The 22689-nt window shown below is 36.1% G+C and overlaps 1 pseudogene; it reads left to right on the top strand.

Moving 5' to 3' along the window:
- The first annotated feature begins 595 nt into the window (after window positions 1-595).
- Window positions 596-22689, top strand: part of LOC126702099 (ankyrin repeat-containing protein At5g02620-like) — a 150960-nt pseudogene continuing 128866 nt past the window's right edge.

The raw sequence follows: 22689 nt of genomic DNA, 5'->3' as shown, positions 1-22689 counted from the left end.
TTTCATCGTCGATCATCGATCCAAGCTCTGGGTTTCCTCGTCGAAACCGCCGTTGCCTTCCTTGTCGTGGGTTTCGTGGGTTTTTCCGACGATCCAAGCTTTGGGTTTTTTTTTTTTTTTTTTTCCTGTTGCTGTGGACTGGTGGTAGTGGTGGTGGTGGTGGTGGTGGTGGTGGTTGTGGCTGTGGCTGAGGAAAAAGATTGGAGATTTGGGTTTTTTTTTTTTTTTTTCCCTGCTGTGGACTAGTGGTGGTGGTGGTGGTGGTGGTGGTTGTGGTTGTGACTGTGGCTGTAGCTGACGGTAAAGGTGGTTGTGGGTGGTGCTGTGGGTTTTTTTTTGGTATTGAGATATATTATTTTATTGTAGTGGTTATAATATTTTACTGTGATGTTTATATTATTTTATTGTGTTGAAAACTAAAATAGATCCACTACTGCAGCATGTGTGTAGGTAAAATAGATAAAGTGACTTTTTATGTAGCTAAATAGCTAAAATTTTGCCTTCACTGCTGTGAATGCTCTTTAGTTGCCTTTATCTTTACTCTCTCCAAAAATATCAAAACGAGGTAGAGTGACATATTGTTTAGGGAGAGAAATATTGGAGCCACTGAGAGAGAATGGATCCCTCGGGTTCGTTTGAAGCTGATCAAGCGTCTGGTCAGTCTTGGCAAACAGAGGACAACATTGGCATGGAACCGGTTTATTACAATGCTGCAGAAAAAGGCGAAATCAGGGGCTTCAAAAATATTGAAAAGTCTCATATTAACCAATTACTAACCCCGAATAGAAACACAGCCCTTCATATTTACCTCACAAGCCTAATTAAAAGATCAGAAGAATTAGAATCAAAAGATTCAAAATCAACAGAATTTGTCATTGAAATTCTTACAGTGTCCACCACTGCTATGGCAAGCTAATGTCAAAGGTGAAACTCCCTTGCATATAGCGGCAAGGTATGGACATGCCCCCATTGTGGAGGTTTTGATTGGACGTGCAAAAGCTCTCCAAGAAGGCCTCAAAAATTTGGTCAAGGAGACGCTGGAGAAGATGAACAATGAGAAGGATACGGCGTTGCATGAGGCTGTACGTAATAATCATGTTGATGTGGTGAAACGTTTGATCCAAGAGGGCCCAAAATTTTCATATTCTCAGAATGATGCTGGTGAAACTCCACTTTACATGGCTATGGAGAGAGGATTTAAAGAAGTGATGGTTCACATTTTACACAAACGCAAATCACCAGCTCACGACGGTCCCCTTGGTAGAACAACGTTGCATGCCGCAGAAATTTGGAATGATACTGGTAATGCCTATTTTTTATTTTCAACATTCTAGCATACATGGTTAAGTAGAAAGTAACGCCATAAGGTTTGCTGTCAGTAATAGGCTTATGTAATATACAAGAAAGCTTGATAAAAATATATTTCTCTATGAAATATATTTATTTAAAAAGTACTAATAAATAAAGAAATCAATTAGAAGTGTTTTAGAAAAGAACATATTCAATTTATTTATTTATTTTTTTTAGAGAATCAAACGAAATTTAATAAGAATTTATAAAGTATTGGATTGTTTCATCCAAAAAAGAAATCTTGTTTTCTAATGAATTTAAATTAATATAATTTATTGTTACTTGTAATTCTAAAAAAAAATATTAAAAATATATATTAGAATGATGTGTGAAAAATGTTGGCTTCCAAAATCTATGTGACAACATTAATATAAATTAATAAAAATCATAATTTAATTTTATATTATTGTATAAAAATAGATTTAGATATACATTATAAGATTTATAAAAACTAGAGGAATCAAATGTTATATGCGACACCCAAAGATTTATCATATTTTTATAATGAATAAGACACCCAAAAATTACAACGGATGTGTAATATATACTACATGACAATTCAACATCCAAATAAATTTATTCAAATTTTCCTAAAAAAAACCAAATAAATTGTTTCTAAAAAAAAAAAGACCCAATGAATTTTAAAATAAATTATAGTAGTAATCTTCTAATATCTATAACAATTTTTTTAATATAAATTTGAATTTTGAGGTTATGGATTACTCAACTTTCGAATGCTCAGTAACTGTATAACTATTAATGATAGAAGTGAAACTTTGCGAGTAATGTTTATAAGATAATAGATTTGAAGAATGGGGATGGAAGACTTCTATCTTGGGAGGTTAAATCATTTTTAATTCAAGAATAAGAAAACTAAATTAATATGTGAAAAATAAAATTAATTAAGGTTGATTCATTATTAAGAAAATAAAAAAAATATTTTGTAACTACATTTCAATTCAACCACGTATTTTCTATCAAAATAAAATTTGGCGTTTTGTTAAATCCTAAAATATTTTATGATTTATTTTGTAGTAGTTTCCAATCAATGTGCAAAGCTAAAAAAAAAAAAAAAAAAAAAAAAAAAAAAAAATCTTAGGGAATTTTGATTTTTTTTTCCCTGGATAGTTTGAGTTTGAATCTATTTAGCAGAGAGTCATTCTCAAAATTCTTAAGGAAGAATAGAAAAGAAAAGAAAAGAAAAGAACAGAAAGAAAAAGAACATTCCAAATGGATAACAGGACAAAATGGGCTTCTGCCCTTTTTGGGCAAATTAATTAGCCTTTTGCCCTTTTTCTCAAACTAAATAGGGAAATGCCCCTCTTTTTTGAAAATCGAGTTTCTCAAAATCGAGTTAAAAAAAAGAAAATTCTGGAGCCTTTTGCCTTTCTTCCCAAACTAAATAGGGAAATGCCCCTCTTTTTTGAAAATCGAGTTTCTCAAAATCGAGTTAAAAAAAAGAAAATTCTGGAGCCCTATAATGACATTTTTAAGGACTTATAGTGACATTTTAAGAACCTATAGTGACGTTTTATAACTTGATATCCATGAAATCGAGTTATAGGAAATAAAATTGCCTATAACTCGATTTTATGGATATCAAGTTACAAAACGCCACTATAGATCTTTATAAATGTCACTATAGGTCCTTGAAAATGTCACTATAGGGCTTAAATCGATTTTGAAAAACTCGATTTTCAAAAGAGGGGTATATCCCTATTTAGTTTGGGAAGAAGGACAAAAGGCTAATTAATTTGTCTGAAAAGGGCAGAAGCCCTTTTATCCCGGATAACACGGCCCCATTAATTGCAAATTAGAGACTAGTGGTAAAAATTCATCAACAATGCTAACTTATTAAGGAGAAATTAGTAAGTGTAATACAAATACTTATTTCCCTAAAAATATAAATCACATCTATCCCTCTTCTCAAAAAAAATTCACATCTATCCCGTCAATAACCGTGGATGACCATACTAGTAATAAAAGATGGTGATAAGGATAAAAGAGATTGGTCAAGTAAGATAAGCCGACGGTTTATTAGTGACGGTATCTATTGGGCCGTCAGCCCTTGTTTAATGACTGACGGTGGGATAAAGTTATAAGGAGAGGAACCATAGGCTAACAGGATAATAAAGCTGAAGGGTCATCCTGAAGTTGACGGGATGGAGACCGAAGGCATAATATAAGTTGACGGCACTAGTCAAAGAATGCTTGCTAACCATGTTTGTGTGTATAAGTAAATGACTTGCCCTCCACGTTTTGTGAAACCTAAGAGGGATTCCTATATGGAAAGGATCCCACAAAATACGCCCAAGGAGACTCCTATAAGGAAAAGAATTTTATTCCAAGGAAAAGGGGTCAAGCCCTTCTACTATAAAAACCCAAGCACCCTCACGAACCAAGGTACGCATAATTTACCCTCTCTAGCACTCTAGAGCAGTGAGAATAGTTCTGACTTGACTTTCGGAGGGTATTTGGCCAATACCACACCGGTGCTCTCTGCTAGGTCCTTTCTTTTTGCTGTGCAGGTGCTATTTGGAGCGCGCGAGGAACATGTGGCTTACTGGTGATATTTTTGGCTTCATCAGCTGGCGTCTGTGGGAACTCGTGTAGTGTAAAGTCATATTACCGCTTCCCGGACAAAAGTTGCATGATGCTCACTCGCTCAATGGCAACCACTAACGACATTCAAGAAGAGGAATCACCCACGATCGCCCTCGAGAAGCAAGTTAAGACTCTCGCCGCGGCCGTGGAATGCCTCACTAGACAAAATCGCGACCTGGAAGAGCAGCTGTGCCAGAAAAACGCAGCACCGGACAACCAAGGAGCTGATAAAAAAGGAACCAGCGCTGACAGAAGAAACCAAGAGGGACCCCAGGCCAGTAACGCCTTGAGCAAACCGGAGCGACAGAATGTGAGCCTCCCTTCCCTCGCAGATACGGCTCCGCCACCTATTATCGCAGAGATGAAGGCGATGAAGGAACAAATGGAGGTTATGATGACGCTCTCAAGGGGTGAGTGTCCAGTGATCTTGACGACCTTGTCAACCGAACTGACTCGTCTTTCACCGCCCTCGTCAACTCCTTCCCCCTGCCGAGTAAGTTCCACATGCCACAGATAGACAGTTATGATGGGGTCAGGGACCCTCTGGACCACCTAGAGACATTCAAGACCTTGATGCACCTTCAAGGAGTAGCAGACGTGATCATGTGTAGGGCCTTCTCTACAACGCTGAAGGGCGCGGCGAGAATTTGGTTCAGTCGACTGACACCGAACTCTATCAGCACCTTCAAAGAACTTAGCGCTCAATTTACCGCGCACTTCATCGGAGGCCATCGGTACAAGAAGTTTACGGCTTGTTTGATGAGTATCAAGTAGCGAGAGGATGAAACTTTAAGAGCCTACATATCCCGCTTCAATAAGGAGGCATTCTCGATCGACAAAGCCGACGATAAGATACTTGTCGCAGCGTTCACGAATGGGCTGAAGAAGGGTAAGTTTTTGTTCTCCCTGTATAAAAAACGACCCAAAGACCATGTCGGAAGTACTTTACCGAGCCACAAAGTATATGAACGTCGAAGACGCATTGTTGGCCCGAGAAAAAAGGCCAAAGAAAAGAAAGAGGCAGGAAGACACTTGGCAAGACCAAGGCCGAAAGAAAGCAAGGACGGGAGACCGAAGGGATGAGAGGCGCCCTAAGCCCCTGGGGGGAAGATTCACAAGCTTCACTCCGTTGACAGTCCCGATAGATCAAGTCCTTATGCAAATCAAGGACGAAGAAGCTCTGACGTTCCTGGGAAAGCTGAAGAGTGATCCCAACAAACGTTCTAGGGATAAGTATTGCCGTTTCCACCGCGACCATGGTCACGACACGGCTGATTGCTATGACCTAAAGCAGCAGATTGAGGCCCTTATCAGACAAGGAAAACTGCAGAAGTTCGTTAGCAAGGAGAAAATGGATCCACCCCCACAAGACCAACACCCCCGACGGGATAATGAGCAACTGAGGCCCCCAATAGGGGACATAAGGATGATCGTAGGAGGAATGACTGTCGCTGGGTCATCCAAAAAGGCCCGCAAAACCTACCTTCAGATGGTACAAAATGTTCAGCTGACGGGAGTTATGCCGAAGATAGCACGAAGAGAAGGCCCCATAATCGGGTTCTCAGAAAAGGATGCATGACACCTTCACCATCCACATGACGATGCGCTCGTCATCAGCTTATGGGTAGAAGACTACAACATGCATCGGATGTTGGTCGACAACGGCAGTTCAGCAGATATTTTGTACTACTTGGCATTCCAGCAGATGAGGATCGACAGGGAGCGATTGATTCTGACAAATGCCTCGCTCTTGGGCTTCGGAGGGAGCCGGGTATTCCCCTTGGGCGCGGTCACATTGTCCGTAATGGTAGGCGATTACCCTCAGCAGATAACCAAGGACGTAACATTCTTGGTGGTCGATTGCTCGTCTGCCTACAACACTATCCTCAGACGACCCACGCTCAATTCATGGAAGGCGATAACTTCAACCTACCACCTAATGATTAAGTTCCCTACTAACTACAGAGTAGGGGAGCTGCGCGGATGTCAGATGGCCGCGCGCGAATGCTACGTAACCATGATGGAAATGGAAGATCAGGTTTAGGCTTTGAGTATAGAAGAGCACCGGACGGTAACGGAGCCAGTAGAGAAGCTAGAAGAGATACCCCTTGATAGTTCCGATCTTGGCCGAACGACCAAAATTGGAACACTCACTAACCCCGCAATCCGTCAAGAGCTCATAACCTTCCTCAGAGGCAATCGAGATGTATTCGCCTAGAGTCATGAAGATATGCCAGGAATAGACCCTTCAGTCATGGTGCACAGGTTGAATGTATCGCCCTCCTTTCCACTTGTTCGATAGAAGAAGAGAGTGTTTGCCCCCGAACAAGATCGGGCCATAGCAGAAGAAGTCCAAAAACTACAGGAAGCAAGCTTCATTAGGGAAGTATTCTATCCCGATTGGCTAGCGAACGTAGTAATGGTCAAAAAAGCTAGCGGGAAATGGCGGATGTGTGTGGACTTCACCGACCTTAACAAAGCCTGCCCCAAAGATAGCTATCCCCTCCCAAGGGTCGACGTCCTAGTAGACTCAACGGCCTGACACCAGTTGCTGAGCTTTATGGACGCTTTCTCGGGGTACAACCAAATCCGAATGCACGAAGCTGATTAGGAAAAAACTTCATTTGTGACTAGCCAAGACCTTTTTTGTTACAAAGTGATGCCCTTTGGCCTGAAGAACGCGGACGCAACGTACCAAAGACTTATGAACAAAATGTTCGCGCAACAGATTGGGAGGAATGTCCAAGTCTACGTTGACGACATGCTAGTAAAAAACCGAAGGGAGGAAGATCATCTGGAAGATCTCAAAGAAACATTCAACACCCTTCGCTCTTACAACATGAAGCTCAATCCAGGAAAATGTGCCTTTGGAGTGACGGCGGGAAAATTCCTAGGATTTATGGTGTCCCAAAGGGGAATTGAGGCAAACCCGGACAAGATCCGGGCCATTATGGAGATGGCGCCACCAAGAAATGTGAAGGAGGTGTAAAGTCTCAACGGAAAAATAGCGGCACTGAATAGGTTCGTGTCAAGGGCGACGAACAAATGTTTGCCCTTCTTCTGCACGCTGATGAGATCATTCGAGTGGACTGTCGAATGCCAGCAAGCGTTCGAGGAATTGAAGGCTTATCTCTCCTCCCCACCACTGTTGAGCTTGTCACAGCCAGGAGAAGAGCTTTTTCTCTATCTAACCGTCTCCCTCGCAGCCATCAGTGCTGCCTTAGTCAGAGAAGAAGAAAAAGTACAAAAGCCCGTATACTACGCGAGCCGAGCGCTTTGCGGTGCTGAAGAAAGATACCCATCTATGGAAAAACTTGCCTTTGCTTTAGTTACGGCGGCTCGCAAGCTCAAACCTACTTTCAAGCCCATACGGTGAACGTCCTGACTAACAAGCCCTTGCGATGGGCGATGAGTAATCCTGAGGCTGCGGGTCGATTGGCGTTATGGGCTATAAAGTTGAGCGAATTTGATATCCATTACCGCCCATGGGTTGCCATCAAGGGATAGATCGTCACAGATTTCATAGCAGAATTCACTCATGACGAAGACAAGGGGGCAAAAGAGTCCCCTCATTGGAGCATATATACGGACTGGTCATCCAACAGACAAGCCGGAAGGGCCAGCATCGTGCTACTATCGCCTGAAGGAGATACAATTGAAAGTATGGTCCGTCTTGACTTCCTCGCTACCAACAATGAATCAAAGTATGAAGCATTGATAGTAGGACTCGACCTCGCCAAAGCAGCAGGAGCCACGAGGGTAGTCATCTACTACGACTCTCAGGTCATTACTAACCAAATAAATGGAGACTACGAGTGCAAGGGCGAAAGGATGAAAAAGTACCTCGATCAAGTAAGGGTAAGAGTGGATGACCTAGAAGCCAAAATCGTCCAAATTCCCAGAGGAGAAAACGAGCGAGCCGATCGCCTCGCAAAGGCCGCTTCAGCAGAACATATGGTCATCCCTGGTAATGTACTCTCTTTCGTTCAGCTTTCTCCGCTAATAGATCCCAGCAACGTGCAGGAAATAGGTTCCGACAGTAGCTGGACCGCGCCGTTAGTTTCATACTTAAAAGACAGGGTCTTACTAGACGGAAAGGAGGCTGCAAGAAAACTGAAGGTCCAGGTGGTAAGGTTCGTCCTAATAAAAGAGGTCCTGTACAAAAGAGGCTTTTCCCGACCATATCTAAGATGCTTGGGTAGGGAAGAGGCAGATTACGTCATGAGAGAGGTACACGAAGGAATCTGCGGAAACCATTCAAGGTCTAGATCATTGGTACACAAGCTTGTGCGAGCAGGTACTATTGGCCCACCATGCAGAAGGATGCCGAAGCTTATGTTAGGACCTGTGACAAATGCCAAAGGTTCAGCAATATTATTAGACAACCAACCGGGGAGCTGACCCCGATGACGGCCCCATGGCCGTTCGCACAATGGGGGTTATAGTGACGGTTTATTAGTAAGATAAGCTGACGGTTTATTAGTGACGGTATCCCTCTTCTCAAAAAAAATTCACATCTATCTCGTCAATAACCGTGGATGACCATACTAGTAATAAAAGATGGTGATAAGGATAAAAGAGATTGGTCAAGTAAGATAAGCTGACGGTTTATTAGTGACGGTATCTACTGGGCCGTCAGCCCTTGTTTAATGATTGACGGCGGGATAAAGTTGTAAGGAGAGGCACTATAGGCTGACGGGATAATAAAGCTGAAGGGTCATCCTGAAACTAACGGGATGGAGACCGAAGGCATAATATAAGCTGACGGCACTAGTCAAAGAATGCTTGCTAACCACGTTTTCTTGTATAAGTAAATGACTTGCCCTCCATGTTTTGTGAAACCTAAGAGGGATTCCTATATGGAAAGGATCCCGCAAAATACGCCCAAGGAAACTCCTGTAAGAAAAAGACTTCTACTCCAATGAAAAGGGGTCAAGCCCTACTACTATAAAAACCCAAGTACCCTCACGAACCAAGGTACGCATAATTTACTCTCTCTAGCACTCTAGAGCAGTGAGAATAGTTCTGACTTGACCTTCAGAGGGTATTTGGCCGATACCACACCGGTGCTCTCTGCTAGGTCCTTTCTTTTTGCTGTGCAGGTGCTATTTGGAGTGCGTGAGGACCGTGTGGCTTACTGGTGATATTTTCGGCTTCATCAGATGGAATACAAAAAAAAAAAAAAATAGATAAAAGATTTATATTCATAATAAAGTACTTATGCAGCTTTCACTAATCGATATCGTATTTATCAACAAACTTAAGGCTCTAGTTAAACTTTATGTTATCTTGATTTGCATTTGCCTCTTGCACTTAAACTCAATGTTATTTTGATTTGTATTTGCCTCTTGCACTTAAACTCTCGTAAAAGATATATAATTTTTTTAAGATTTGATAATTATACTGGAAGAGGAGGAATTTGAACCCTAGGTGTTATAAATACACTAGAATGTGTCAATTTGTTAAGTTACAAGCCTTTTGGCAAAATATATATAATTAATACTAGAGGAAATTGATACAATTTTACTTGAAAACAAATTAAGTAAAATGTTGCAGTGTGTCATTGTTGAGTTCACTAATACAGAGAAGTAGAGAAACTAAAATAAAAATATTATGCCTTATTTGTAGTGTACGTTTGGGATTGGATTATAAGCTAGTATAAAGGAGTATTTTTTTTTTCTTTTTCAATAGCTTATTTTCCAGCTGGTTTTCATATTGTTTGTAGATCCCACTATCATTTTTTTTTTTTTTAAATATAATAGTGGGATCCGCCAATTATAATATATCGTGTAATTTTCTTATTTTTTATTTTAAATTTTAGTTACTTTTATATGTGTGTGTTTTAGTTACTTTTATATATATATATATGAGAGAGAGAGAGAGAGAGAGAGAGAGAGAGAGAGAGAGAGAGAGATGTGATTGGTACAAAGAGCATAAATTAGAGCACTCATAATAGAATATAAGATTTTCATTGTATATAATAAACTGACTCAATTATCATTATGAATGCCTTTCTATCTTCTACCAGTCTTTTTTGTGTCATTTAAAAAATTATTATGTCTACCATATTAAAATTCCCTTAGGAATATCATCGCACACCCTTGGTGCAATGGTTACTCCACAAGTATAAGTGCTTGTAAAGTGTGGAGGGTAAGAGCCGGGGTTTAAGTCTCCAAAAGGAAACTTCACACACATATACACTTAAATTAGACTAGATTAGAATTCTATTTTGTATATAAAAAAAAAAAAAAAAATTCTCTTAGGAATGATCGATGAAATTCTGAAAAGCATAGCACCTCAAGAACGAAGTGCTTTTGTTAAAAAAGCTGATGAACGACATTCAACTGCGCTTCACTATGCTGTATACCACCGTAATTATCATACAGTCAAAATGTTGCTAAGAGTTGATAGATCTATAGCATACATGAAAGACGCAAAGGGCATGACGGCTCTTCACATTGCAGCCCATAAAGGCAATGCTATGATAATGAAAGAGATTTTAGACTGTTGTCCTAATTATTGTGAACTGGTTGACAATAGAGGTTGGAATGCACTCCATTTTGCGGTGAACTCATCTAGTGACCAGCCTGAAAATATGGTGCAAATCATCCTAAAAACATCATCAATCAGCAAACATTTTGAATGAAAAGGATGCCAAAGGGGACACACCTCTTCATCACTATTCCAAATCATTGAAATATATAAAATGTCTCATATATCACGATAGAGTAGACAAGATGGCCTTCAACAAAGAAAACCTTGACGCTTACGACATTGTTCTAAATACTAGAGAATTATCAGATGAAAAGGTAACACAATTTTATTTTATTTCACAGGGATTTTTCTTTTTGTGGTTTCCCTAAAAGGAATGCAGTTTTTTATTTTTTAATTTTTCAATTTTTAAAATTTTATTTTGTCATATTCTAACGTAAACTATTATATTCCTTTTTCCTTTCAAATGCTGCATATCTATTTTTTATCTTTATTTATTGAAAACAAATCAATACACTAGAAAAGAGAGAGGTAAATTACAAATGACACATTTTTTTAACTGTGACTTGTTTTCAATTCGGTTTTTAAGTTTTTTTTTTTTTTTTTTTTTTTTTTTAAATTATATTTTTTTTCAGTCTTTTAACTTTCATGTGTTTCCAATTGCTGCCCCTAGCGTGGCCGAAACTGGGTACTCCACCTTATTTTTTAACATTTTTTTTGGTTTTTTATTTTTAAATTACACTATTTAACATAAATCTATTTTCACTTTAGTCTTTTTGGTATTATTTTTCTCATTTTAGTTCTTTAACTTTAATTTATTTTCAATTTTAAGTGTCTATTTGGAAACAGTTTATTTAATTAAAACCAAAAACTTTTTATTGAAAATATTATAGATAATGCTAAAAGACAACTAAAATAATATAATAGGACCCATAAATAGTACAAAAAAGTACAATAAGATCATAAATAATAACAAAAATAAGCTGAATAGTAAAAAAAAATGACTTTTTAAGCCAATGCCAAATGCACACTTAATCTTTTCATTTAATTCTATCGAATATCGTTTAATTAGTTTTACGATCTTTCACACACATATACACTTAGTTTAGACTAGTGTAAAATTTTTATCTTATATAAAAATAAATAAATAAATAACATCCGGTGTACTTAACAGTTTGCAAATTGTATGAAAGTAGATGAATAGATTATATATATATTGGAAACGGGTCATTCTACCGTACCCCCCCCCCCCCCCCCCAAAAAAATCAAAGGGGGGTACGGTACCCACCTATATCTGAACCATTAACTTGGTGTTGTTATCATCTTAGCCGTTAATTTAATTTTAGTAGAAACCGGTTACTAGCAAAGCAAGTCAACGTATAGAAACTAAAAAAAAAAAAAATTTGATGGTCTCTCTCAGTTTTTGTTCTCTGAGTTTTCTTCCTCTCTCGCGTTCTTTGCTTCCTCTTGCGTTCTTTGGTAAAGGTTTCTTTCTTTCTTTCTAAAAAAAAAAAAATTGAAGGTTTCTTTAAAGGATCATAGTCGTTTTGATATTGTTAAAGGTAAGTATCAAAACGATAAAACCCTACTTTCACTGCTATTGTTTTGTTTCCCTTTTTTCTTTATTAGTTTCTTGTGGGTAGTGTATGGGGTGGGTGGGTGGGGAAGAGCACTCAATCTTCTTTTGGTCTGTTTGGATGGCATGGGATTTCGTTTAGGATTTGGATTTGTATTTGGATTTGGGTGGGTAACTTAAAAAGAGAAGAATTTGTATTTGACCCAAATCCATCCTGGAATTCAAGTTCCAAGTCTATTGATTTCAAATCCCTCACTAACCGTGGAATTTGGGAAATCCTCCCACAACGCTCGCGTCTTCATTGCCTCAAGCTGTGACAACAATGTTAAAGCCGCAACCAACATGGTGTTCAGGTTTGTCTCTCTTAGCCTATCTAAGTTTGTTTTGGGTTTGTGTTTATTTCTGTTTTTGTTTGTATTTGAGTTGTGTGGGTTTCGTTTGGATTTTTCTTTGTGGGTCTGTATCTACTGGTAAGCATGGGTTGGTTTAGTTTTGTTAAGAAATTGTTGGAGACATTTTTTTAGAGTGCCGAGTTGGTCTAATTGAAATGCAAAGAATTGTTTGATGAAATGCCTCTATGAGCTATGTATTTTAATGCATGATAACTTTTTGGTTGATAGTGATTATAACTTTTTAACTAGTTTAACATAAGATGTTTGCTTTGTGTATAGCTACATTGATTTCAAAGTTTGTCTTGTTGGTAGATTTGTATCAATGCCTAGTCTGTGATGAAAGAAGATTGCCTAGTGCTAATTATGTAATTGATTCCTTTTGTTTCCATAGAACAGGCAGAACCTTTTTTTTTTCATGTCTAATAAGCATTTTGATGGCTTTGCTTAACCCTAGAATAGCTTTGAAATATATTTGTAATGTTGAGTAGATAACATCAATTCATCTCAATCCAACATTAAGGAATAGCTTGTGTCGATTGCAGTGTGTAGATAATATTAATTCTTCTCAATCCAACATCCTCTTTTTCTCTTCTTAGTAGTTCTTTCATAGTTTTTTTCCCTTATATTAATCGCAATGTGTGGGATGCTTATGCCAAGGTATGGTCCCAAATTATGACTTTTTTTTTTTTTCCGCTTAAATTATGATGGGGTATTCTTTGTATTTGCAATTTTGGAATTGGTTGGTCTGTTTTTTGGGTTATGTTATACTACCTGGGTTGGTTTTATTTTCCTCTTGTTATACTGTTAAGGGAGTGCCATTGGCCATTGCACCGGGGCATTGAATTTTCCTGATTATATTTTTACATACTGTGGTAATATTCATGAATTTAAGATTCAGTTTCTTTGTTTGCTGGGTTTCTCAATTTTTTTATTTGCTTTGATGTGTACTGTTTCGATTGTAGGGGTTGTAAAGGCAGTCAAAAACATTGTAGTTGTAAAAATTAAAATACAAAATATTGTTACTAATGTGTTAGTCTAAGTTTTTATGAAACTAAATTTCTGTGGATTCCTTGCTTGACTAACAATGTTGAAAATGCAAGTTCTGCAAAAAGTAGATTTCAAAATGTAAATAATTTAAGTGGTTACAATGTACTGGCCTTTCAGTTTGAAAATTATAGGGTATGCTTGGAAGGCCTAACAACTATTTGCAAAGTGCAAACAAGTTCTGAAATTGTTAGAATTTTATGTTAAACCGTGGTCTTTTGTGAGAACAATATTTATTGAGATTTGCTATTATAAATTATTAGATTTCAATAGTTTTTTTTCAATTGTCCCCTATAAGAGGAACTAAGTGTGGTTAAACTTAGTTTACTTGCTTAATTTGTGTTTTTATTTTTAATTTGTGCCCTTATTCCTATTGTCATGTTTATCAGATACACATACACCTCTACTATGTCATGGGTGTTGGCAATGACAAGCATGGGAATTATCATGGCTTCGGGTTATTAGAGTGCCATGAATATCTTAGCATCAACCATTAGAAGTGTGTTGTATTTGGAGATTTGAGAATTGTAACTCTTTTTTAGAGATTGAATACCTTGCTTTGTATGTTTTGATTTTGTCAGATTGATGTGTAAATATGTAAATGTAGCAAAACATGTTGTACCTTTGGTTCTTTAATTAATTTCTAACAAATGATTACATTGATCAATATAATACAAATAATGTTACTATTCAATGTAATATAGATATAATTTGTCCTCTCCATTGATAGTGATTACAATGGATGCAGTTTGCAGATAAATGTTAATTGATATACCTAGACTAATCTCATGGATGCTATGATGATATGCAAGTTCTGATCAGGTGTGTGAGTGACGATATGTTAACTTGCATCTTTTAGAAGGATTGGTAGGGTTTAAGGGTATTTCGTGATTTAATAAATAAATAAAATCATTATAATGTGGAAAATTGTTAGACCTCGAAAGTGACGTGACAAAGTATTATAAGGTCAACTAATAATCAAACATCTTTAGTTTTTTTAGATTACTAATCACTAACTCGTGTGATGCACTGAATGTGATGCATTCATTAGTTAGCGATTAAATATTTTCAATGTTTTAGTTAGTTAAAAATGAATGAAATTCAATATTTAGTTCAAAAATGTTACTAAAATTAAAATGTAGAAAGTTTAAGAAAAGTAATAATTGGGAAAATTATTTTATTGATCTTAAATCCAAATCCAAATTTAGGTATCTAAACAACAGAATTTCAAATCCTTCATTGTACAAAAAGGCCCAATTAAGGAATTTAAAAATTAATGGATTTTGTAAGTTCCGTAGTCCTTTTATATTTGATTTTACAATGAATTTGTAAAAGTGGGAACTTTAGTCCAAATAACCAAGCATAGATGGGAATTTTAACTAGTGAGATAAATTATACAACGTTGGTAATTTTAACAAGTTTGATCCTCGGGTAAGCTTCCGAGGACAAAGTTCATATTTCTTATCTGTGTACACTTCGGGCATTAAAGACAAGCTTGTTTCTACCAAATTTTCTCATCCACATTAATGAGGGAGGTTACAGCTTAAGTAGGGTTTCTTAATACATCCTAACCTTCCACGTGTAGGGTGGTTAGGTAGACTAATTAGATATTTCTGTACATTTGGCTTGCCGAAAGGTAAAAGTGATCTTGCTAGCTGGAGAATAACTGTTTAGGGGTCTTATCCCAGAGCAGCAGGTAAAGGGCATTTAATGCGGTGATGAGGTGTGCTTGAGTAGGGAGCTCCCCCCTTGTGTCAATTTTTTCTCCTCCTATCCCGATGTCCTGCTTTCTCTTTAAATTTCTGAAGTAGATACTGTTCGACCCCGTGACTTTTTCCTCTTCTCGGGTCTCAAGGCCAGATGTTGTCCTTTCAGTGCTCCCTTTACACACTTCGGCGATCCTTTTCCTCTTTTCATTCTCTTCGAAAACTACCTCCCTACAGATTTCAAATCAAGGCTTTTTAAATATATTAATTTTAAAATTAATGGGTTTCAAATCAAGCAAATAGAGTGGTTGTATAACATTTTTATTGTCATTTTGGTCTTGCAAATAAAGGTTTCAGGGGGTATTTTGGTCAATTTTAGGTTTTATGGTAATTTCGGTCATTTTTTAAGTTTCAAGGTCATGTAGTCATTTTTTTTTTTTTTTTTAAAAAGTTTTAGGGCCATTTGGTCAATTTTTGTTATTTGGTTTTAAGGGTATTTTGGTCATTTTTTAGGCTTCGTGCTTATTTTGGTCATTTTTTGGTAATTTTGGTCCCCTTTTTTTTTTTTTTAGGGTATTCTAGTCCTTTTTAGGTTATATGGCCATTTGGTCAATTCACTATCACTATCCATGAAATTATACTAAATACAAAGTAAAATAATATAACAAATTGGTTCAATAGTATCTCCTAAATTGAATAAGGATAGGTACATGGGATCATTTAGCTCAATTACAGTTTGTTACGCTCAATATCTTTAGATACAAAATATCTAAATAGAAACAATATAAAAAAATATACCCATTAGTTCAGGAGTCTTTTGGTCATTCTTAGGTTTTGGGGGTATTACGATCAGTTTTTAGGTTCTAAAGATATTTTGATCATTTAGGTTCTAAGGGGATTTTGATAATTTTAGAGGGAATTGGGGGAATTCTAGTCATTTTTTAGGTTATGAGGGAATTTTGGTCATTTTTAAGGTTTTCGGGGTTATTTCGGTCATTTTTTAGGTACTATGGTTATTTCGATCATTTTTAAGTTTCTAAGGGTATTTTAAGATATTCCCTAGGTATAGGGGGCATTACGGTCATTTTCTCTTCTAAGGGTATTTTGGTCATATTTTAGGTTTCGTGGTTATTTTAGTCATTTTTTAGGTTTTATGGTAATTTCTGTCATTTTTTAAGTTTCAAGGTCATGTGGTCATTTTTTTCCTAAGGGTATTTTGGTCATTTTATAGGTTTCATCGTTTTTTTGGTCATTTTTTAAGTTTCAGGGTCATTCAATCAATTTTTTATTTGTTCTAATGGTGTTTTGGTTATTTTTTAGGTTTCGTGGTTATTTCGGTTATTTTTTAGGTTTTATGGCAATTTTGGTCCTTTTTTTTTAAAATTTTATTTTAAGTTTTAGGGTGATTCGATCATTTTTTAGGTTCTAAATGTATTATGGTCATTTTTAGGTTTTAGAGGTATTATGGTAATCGGTGAGAAAAAAAAAAAAACTATTGAATGTGACAAAAGTATGCTCACATTTGAAGTTGGTATTGCCCATTGTGGCAATGGACCGTCAAATGTGAGAAAAAAACAAGGGTACAACCAAATGTGGCAAAAAGTATAGTAAAGAATGATGTTGGTACTGCTTAATGTGACAAGCACATGTACAAATAAACAATGTATTAGCATGTGTTAGTGTAAAATACACAAGTGTGTTGCGTAAAATTACCTGTTCACAAAACATCAATTTTGACATATACTTGTCATTGTCCCTTATATGTATTTTTAAACCATTTCAATGTGGGATTGCCATCTTCTTCAATAATTTTTTGCTACAAACATATATATAATAAGTAAAAAAGTGACTTCAGTGGTGGGCCCTAATGTAAAAGTATGGTCAGATGTGATATTGATACTACCCAATATGATGATGAAATTGTCAAATGTGAGGAAAAAAAAAAGGAATCACTAAATGTGACAAAAGTACTGCCAAATGTGATGTTGATACCGCCGAATGTGACAATGGAACCATCAAATGTGAGAAAAAAAATAAAGGAACCACAAAATGTGACAAAAGAATAATCACATGTGATATTGGAACTGCATAATGTGAGAATGGAACCGTCAAATGTGAGAAAAAATAAAGGAACCGTTGAATGTGACAAAAGTACAGTCACATGTGATGTTGATACTGCACAATATGAGGATGAAACCGTCAAATGTGAGAAAAAAAAAAAAGAAAACCACAAAATGTAACAAAAGTATTGTCAAATGTGATGTTGGAACCATATAATGCGTGGATGGAACCGTCAAATGTGAAAAAAAATAAGGGAACCACCAAATGTGACAAAAGAACTATCACATGTGATGTTAAAACTGTACAATGTGAGGATGAAATTGTTAAATGGGAGAAAAAAATAAGGGAACCACTAAATGTGACAAAAGTATTATCAAATGTGATGTTGGAACTGCATAATGTGAGGATAGAACAATCAAATGTGAGAAAATATATGGGAACCACCAAATGTGACAAAAAACCTGTCACATGTGATGTTAGAACTGTACAATGTGAGGTTGGAATCGTCAAATGTGAAAAAAAGAAAAGGAAACCACTAAATGTGACAAAAGAACTGTCATATGTGATGTTGGAACTGCATAATATGAGGATGAAACCGTTAAATGTGAGAAAAAAGAGTAAAGGAACCACCAAATGTGAGAAAAAACTATCACATGTGATATTGAAACTGCACAATGTGAGGATGAAACCGTCAAATGTGAGAAAAAAGTAAGGAAACCACCAAATGTGACAAAAGAACTGACACATGTGATGTTGGAATTGCACAATGTGAGGATGAAATCGTCAAATGTGAGAAAAAAGTAAGGGAACCACCAAATGTGAGAAAAAAAAACTATCACATGTGATGTTGGAACTGCACAGTGTGAGGATAGAACCGTCAAATGTAAGAAAAAAAAGTAAGGGAACCACCAAATGTGAGAAAAGAACTGTCACATGTAATGTTGGAACTGCATAATGTGAAGATGGAACCGTCAAGTGTGAGAAAACAGTAACGGAACCATCCAATGTGACAAAAGAATTGTCATATGTGATGTTAGAACTGCACAATGTGAGGATGAAACTGTCAAATGTGAAAAAGAAGAAGTAAGGGAACCACCAAATGTGACAAAAGAACTATCATATGTGATGTTGGAACTGCACAATGTGAGGATGAAACCGTCAAATGTGAGAAAAGAACTGTCACATGTGATGTTGGAACTGCATAATGTGAGCATGAAACTGTCAAGTGTGAGAAAAAAGTAAGGGAATCACTCAATGTGACAAAAGAACTGTCATATGTAATGTTGGAACCGCACAATGTGAGGATGAAACTATTAAATGTGAGAAAAAAAAAGGTAAGGGAACCACCAAATGTAAGAAAAAAACTGTCACATGTGTTGGAACTGCATAATATGAGAATGAAATCGTCAAATGTGAAAAAAAAAAGTAAGGGAATCACCAAATGTGACAAATGAACTATCATATGTAATGTTGGAACTGCATAATGTGAGGATGAAACTGTCAAGTGTGAGGAAAAAAGTAAGGAAACCACCCAATGTGACAAAAGAACTGTCATATGTGATATTGGAACTGTACAATGTGAGGATGGAACCGTCAAATGTGGAAAAAAAAAAAAGTAAGGGAACCATCAAATGTGAGAAAAAAACTGCCACATGTGATGTTGGAACTACACAATGTGAGGATGGAATCGTCAAATGTGAGAAAAAAGTAAGGAAACCACCAAATGTGATAAAAGAATTATCACATGTGATGTTGAAACTACACAATGTGAGGATAGAATCGTCAAATGTGAGAAAAATGTAAGGAAACCACCAAATGTGACTAAAGAACTGTCACATGCGATGTTGAAACTGCACAATGTGAGGATAAAACCGTCAAATATGAGAAAAAAGTAATCTGGTGTAGCAGGTTACCTACTAATGGGTACCGTATATATAATCTATTCATCTACTTTCATACAATTTGCAAACTGTTAAGTCCACCAGATGTTATTTATTAATTTTTTTTATATAAGATAAAAATATTACACTAGTCTAAACTAAGTGTATATGTGTGTGAAAGATCGTAAAACTAATTAAACGATATTGGACAGAATTAAATGAAAAGATTAAGTGTGCATTTGGCATTGACTTAAAAAGTAAGTTTTTTTTTACTATTCAGCTTATTTTTGCTACTATTTATGGTCTTATTGTACTGTTTTGTATTATTTATGGGTCCTATTATAGTATTTCAGCTGTCTTTTAGCTTTATCTATAGTATTTTCAGTAAAAAGTTTTTGGTTTTAATTAAATAAACTGTTTCCAAACAGACACTTAAAATTGAAAATAAATTAAAGTTAAAGAACTAAAATGAGAAAAATAATACCAAAAAGACTAAAGTGAAAATAGATTTATGTTAAATAGTGTAATTAAAAAAAAAAAAAAAAACCAAAAAAAATGTTAAAAACTAAGGTGGAGTACCCAGTTTTGGCCACGCTAGGGGCAGCAAGAATTCTGCTACTCCCCGCACTCAAGGCAGCAGTCAACCCTCTTCCTTTCAAAATGTGTGCATTCCTGTACCTTGCTGGTTATTTCCTTTCTCAAATGCATTAATTATTAGTGTTCTACGTGTTGCACAGTTTATGGAGATTAAACGTGCATTTGGATACAGTCGCCGTCCTTCGGAATTTCGAAGACTCCTAGGAGATGATATCCCATCAAAGAGAAAAGGTGAGCAAGATGTCTTTGAACGCTTGAAAGCGGAGCCGGAAGCTGTCCAGGAAGCTCGTAAAAAACGATTTTATTCTACCATGGAAAATGCATCCCAAGTCCATTTGGTAGTGGACACACTCATTGCAACCGTGGCATTTACGGCAGGTATTACCATGCCTGGGGGTTTCATAGGTCATGAAGGCCCACGCCCAGGCTCTGCAGTTCTGACGAGAAATGCTGCTTTTAGAGCCTTTGTTATTACAAATACCATAGCCATGGTGCTATCTTGTTCTGCTGCCTTCATCCACCTATTCATGCCACTATTGTTTCACGATCAAAATCTTGGACTCTTTTCTTTCCTACTAGCCTTGGCCTTCTGCCTTTCCAAATCTGCCATGTGGGCAATGGTGATGGCATTTGTCATGGGAACATACGCTGTGTTAATGCATTCCTTGGATCTTGCCATTTCCAATTGTCTCATTGGATTGTGCTTCTTCATCCTCGTCCTTTTCATTAGTATTGGATGTTCACATTATTTGAATGAAATCTGGAGCATGGGTATTTCATGGTGTGCACACAAATTTCGTAAAAGATAAACATGGTTAAGAAATAGTGTGACAAATAATTAATTTATATTGATTTGTATGAAAGCGAGTTTAGTTCTCTGTATGACTATTTACAATAAAATAAACTCATTTGATTCGATCTTCAAGAAGTTTTTCATTCAAGATGGCTATGAAGCTTGTTCTGCTTTGATATCTTCAAGTTTGATGTGTGATTGATGTATTTGATTTGAAATCGAGGGCTGTTGGCTAGATCTTGAACTAAATCATACGAAAGTTGAAGGAAAATCCCTATTTTGATTTTTAAGTAGGAATGAGTCTTGATTTTGAGGGAGCAGGAATGTTCTTTAGAACTTAGAGAGGTTACTGTTGATAGGTTCTGCATCAACTAAAGTTGTATTTACTGTTTACTCAACACTCAGCAAACTACTTGTCGTTCATAATGTTTTAGTTCTGTAAGTAATTTAAGTTGTAACAGATGTAGTGCACATGATTGATTAATATTGGTGTCCATTTTCTATTGGTCAACAAGGTTTTCAAACTCGGATTATTCACAGAATCAGTGAGGAGAGAGATTCAAAGGTTTTCAAGCATATGTTTACAAATTAAATGAGAAAGTTAATTAAAAATAATAATAATGCATGAAAAAATACATTAACAGTTATAATTAATTTTTGAAGTATAAAAATATGAATATATTTATATACTCCCTTTTAAAGATGGCTAATTAAAATATATAATATAATAAATATTATGAATATTAGTTATAATATAAAGTACTTGACTACTTTTACTAGTAAAAGTAGTAATGAAAGTTCATTTAATTTAGTGGTATGGAATTCTGTTGAGTTTACTTTAAATATATTTATTTTCCACTTAAAGTGCATCATCACTAGCATAGCCTAGTGGTTAGAGTTTAAAAATAATTGAAAATATTTTAATGTTCAAATGTTGATACTTATAATAGTGAACTTCTTTTTCTTTTTCTTTTACAAGAATAGTTTTTCATGATCTATGAAGTCTTGAAGATAAACTTCAAAAATTTTCCGTTCAAAAACCAAACACAAAAAGAGAGAGAGAGAGAAGTTTTTAACGTTGCGTCCGTTACAGAAAACAATCAAAGTATTATGTCAAACAAAAAGTTTGTCATGTGGATATTTTATATTTGGGTTTGTGGGCCAAATTTAAATCTAACAAGGCTAGTTAAATTTTGGGAGGGCCACGTATAATTTTTCTAGATCCAAACTTTCAAATGTTATTTATATATAACATATACGTACTATTAAAACTTTGGTCAAAATATAATGCTAGTTCCTAAATTTTAATCCATGAGCGATTTTAGTTACAGAAGTTCCCTCTTAGTCCTCAACATACTCAAAATGTAAAGTAATTGCTTTTAATCCTAAAAAGACTTAATGTGATTGCTTTTAGTCCTCAACAGACTCAAAATGATCTTAGAATATTGGTCTTCATAGCTTAGTTTTTTAGGGTGATTCTAAAACTTCCATTAATGCTCTTAGACATAGAGGGTTACTGCACTCTCCATTTGGTCACTTGATTAAAGACATTTTGGCTAATGCTAGTTCTTTATAGCATTACATGCTTTAGCCAAGAGAGCAAGAAATTCTTTTCTTTGGTGGTCTAAAGGAGTTTTTTCCGTCGGATCTTTATAATTGTTATTTGGTTGAGAGGGGAAAAATGGAAAGAAAATGGTGAGACCTAGCTGTTTTCCACTTAAATCCACTAAAGCTCAATTTCCCCAACTTGAGGGGAAAATGCGAATGAAAATGAGGAGCAAAAGCTCTTGGGCATTTTGGAAGAAATTGTTAGAAATATTTTAGTGAATAAACAAGTTTTGATACAAAAAATAATATCCCAAATAATTAGCAGGAACATAAAATAAAAAGGAGTTTAGAACAATCTCACAATGTTATAAAATCACGCTGCGAAAGCGTTGTCCTTAAAGGTTGATTCGTGCCACCCAAAGTAAAACTTGGTGCGATTGGTTCTCTTGGCCAAACAACCCCCTAGGATTAGACTATAGCGTCGACCTTTGTGATGTACGCACTTCCACTCACAAAAGGTTTAAGAACAACCCTCTATTGCCTTTCCTTAGAACAAATATTCTTGTAGAAAAATATGTGGGAGAGAAAGATAGTAGACTTGTGTATTTCTAAAATATAGAGTAGTAAAAAAGAGCCCTTTAGAAAG

This window comes from Quercus robur, chromosome 10 (genome assembly GCF_932294415.1).
Source record: "Quercus robur chromosome 10, dhQueRobu3.1, whole genome shotgun sequence".
NCBI lineage: Eukaryota > Viridiplantae > Streptophyta > Magnoliopsida > Fagales > Fagaceae > Quercus > Quercus robur.
Note: the sequence above shows the minus strand (reverse complement) of the source record. Positions and strands in the feature narration are given on the sequence as shown.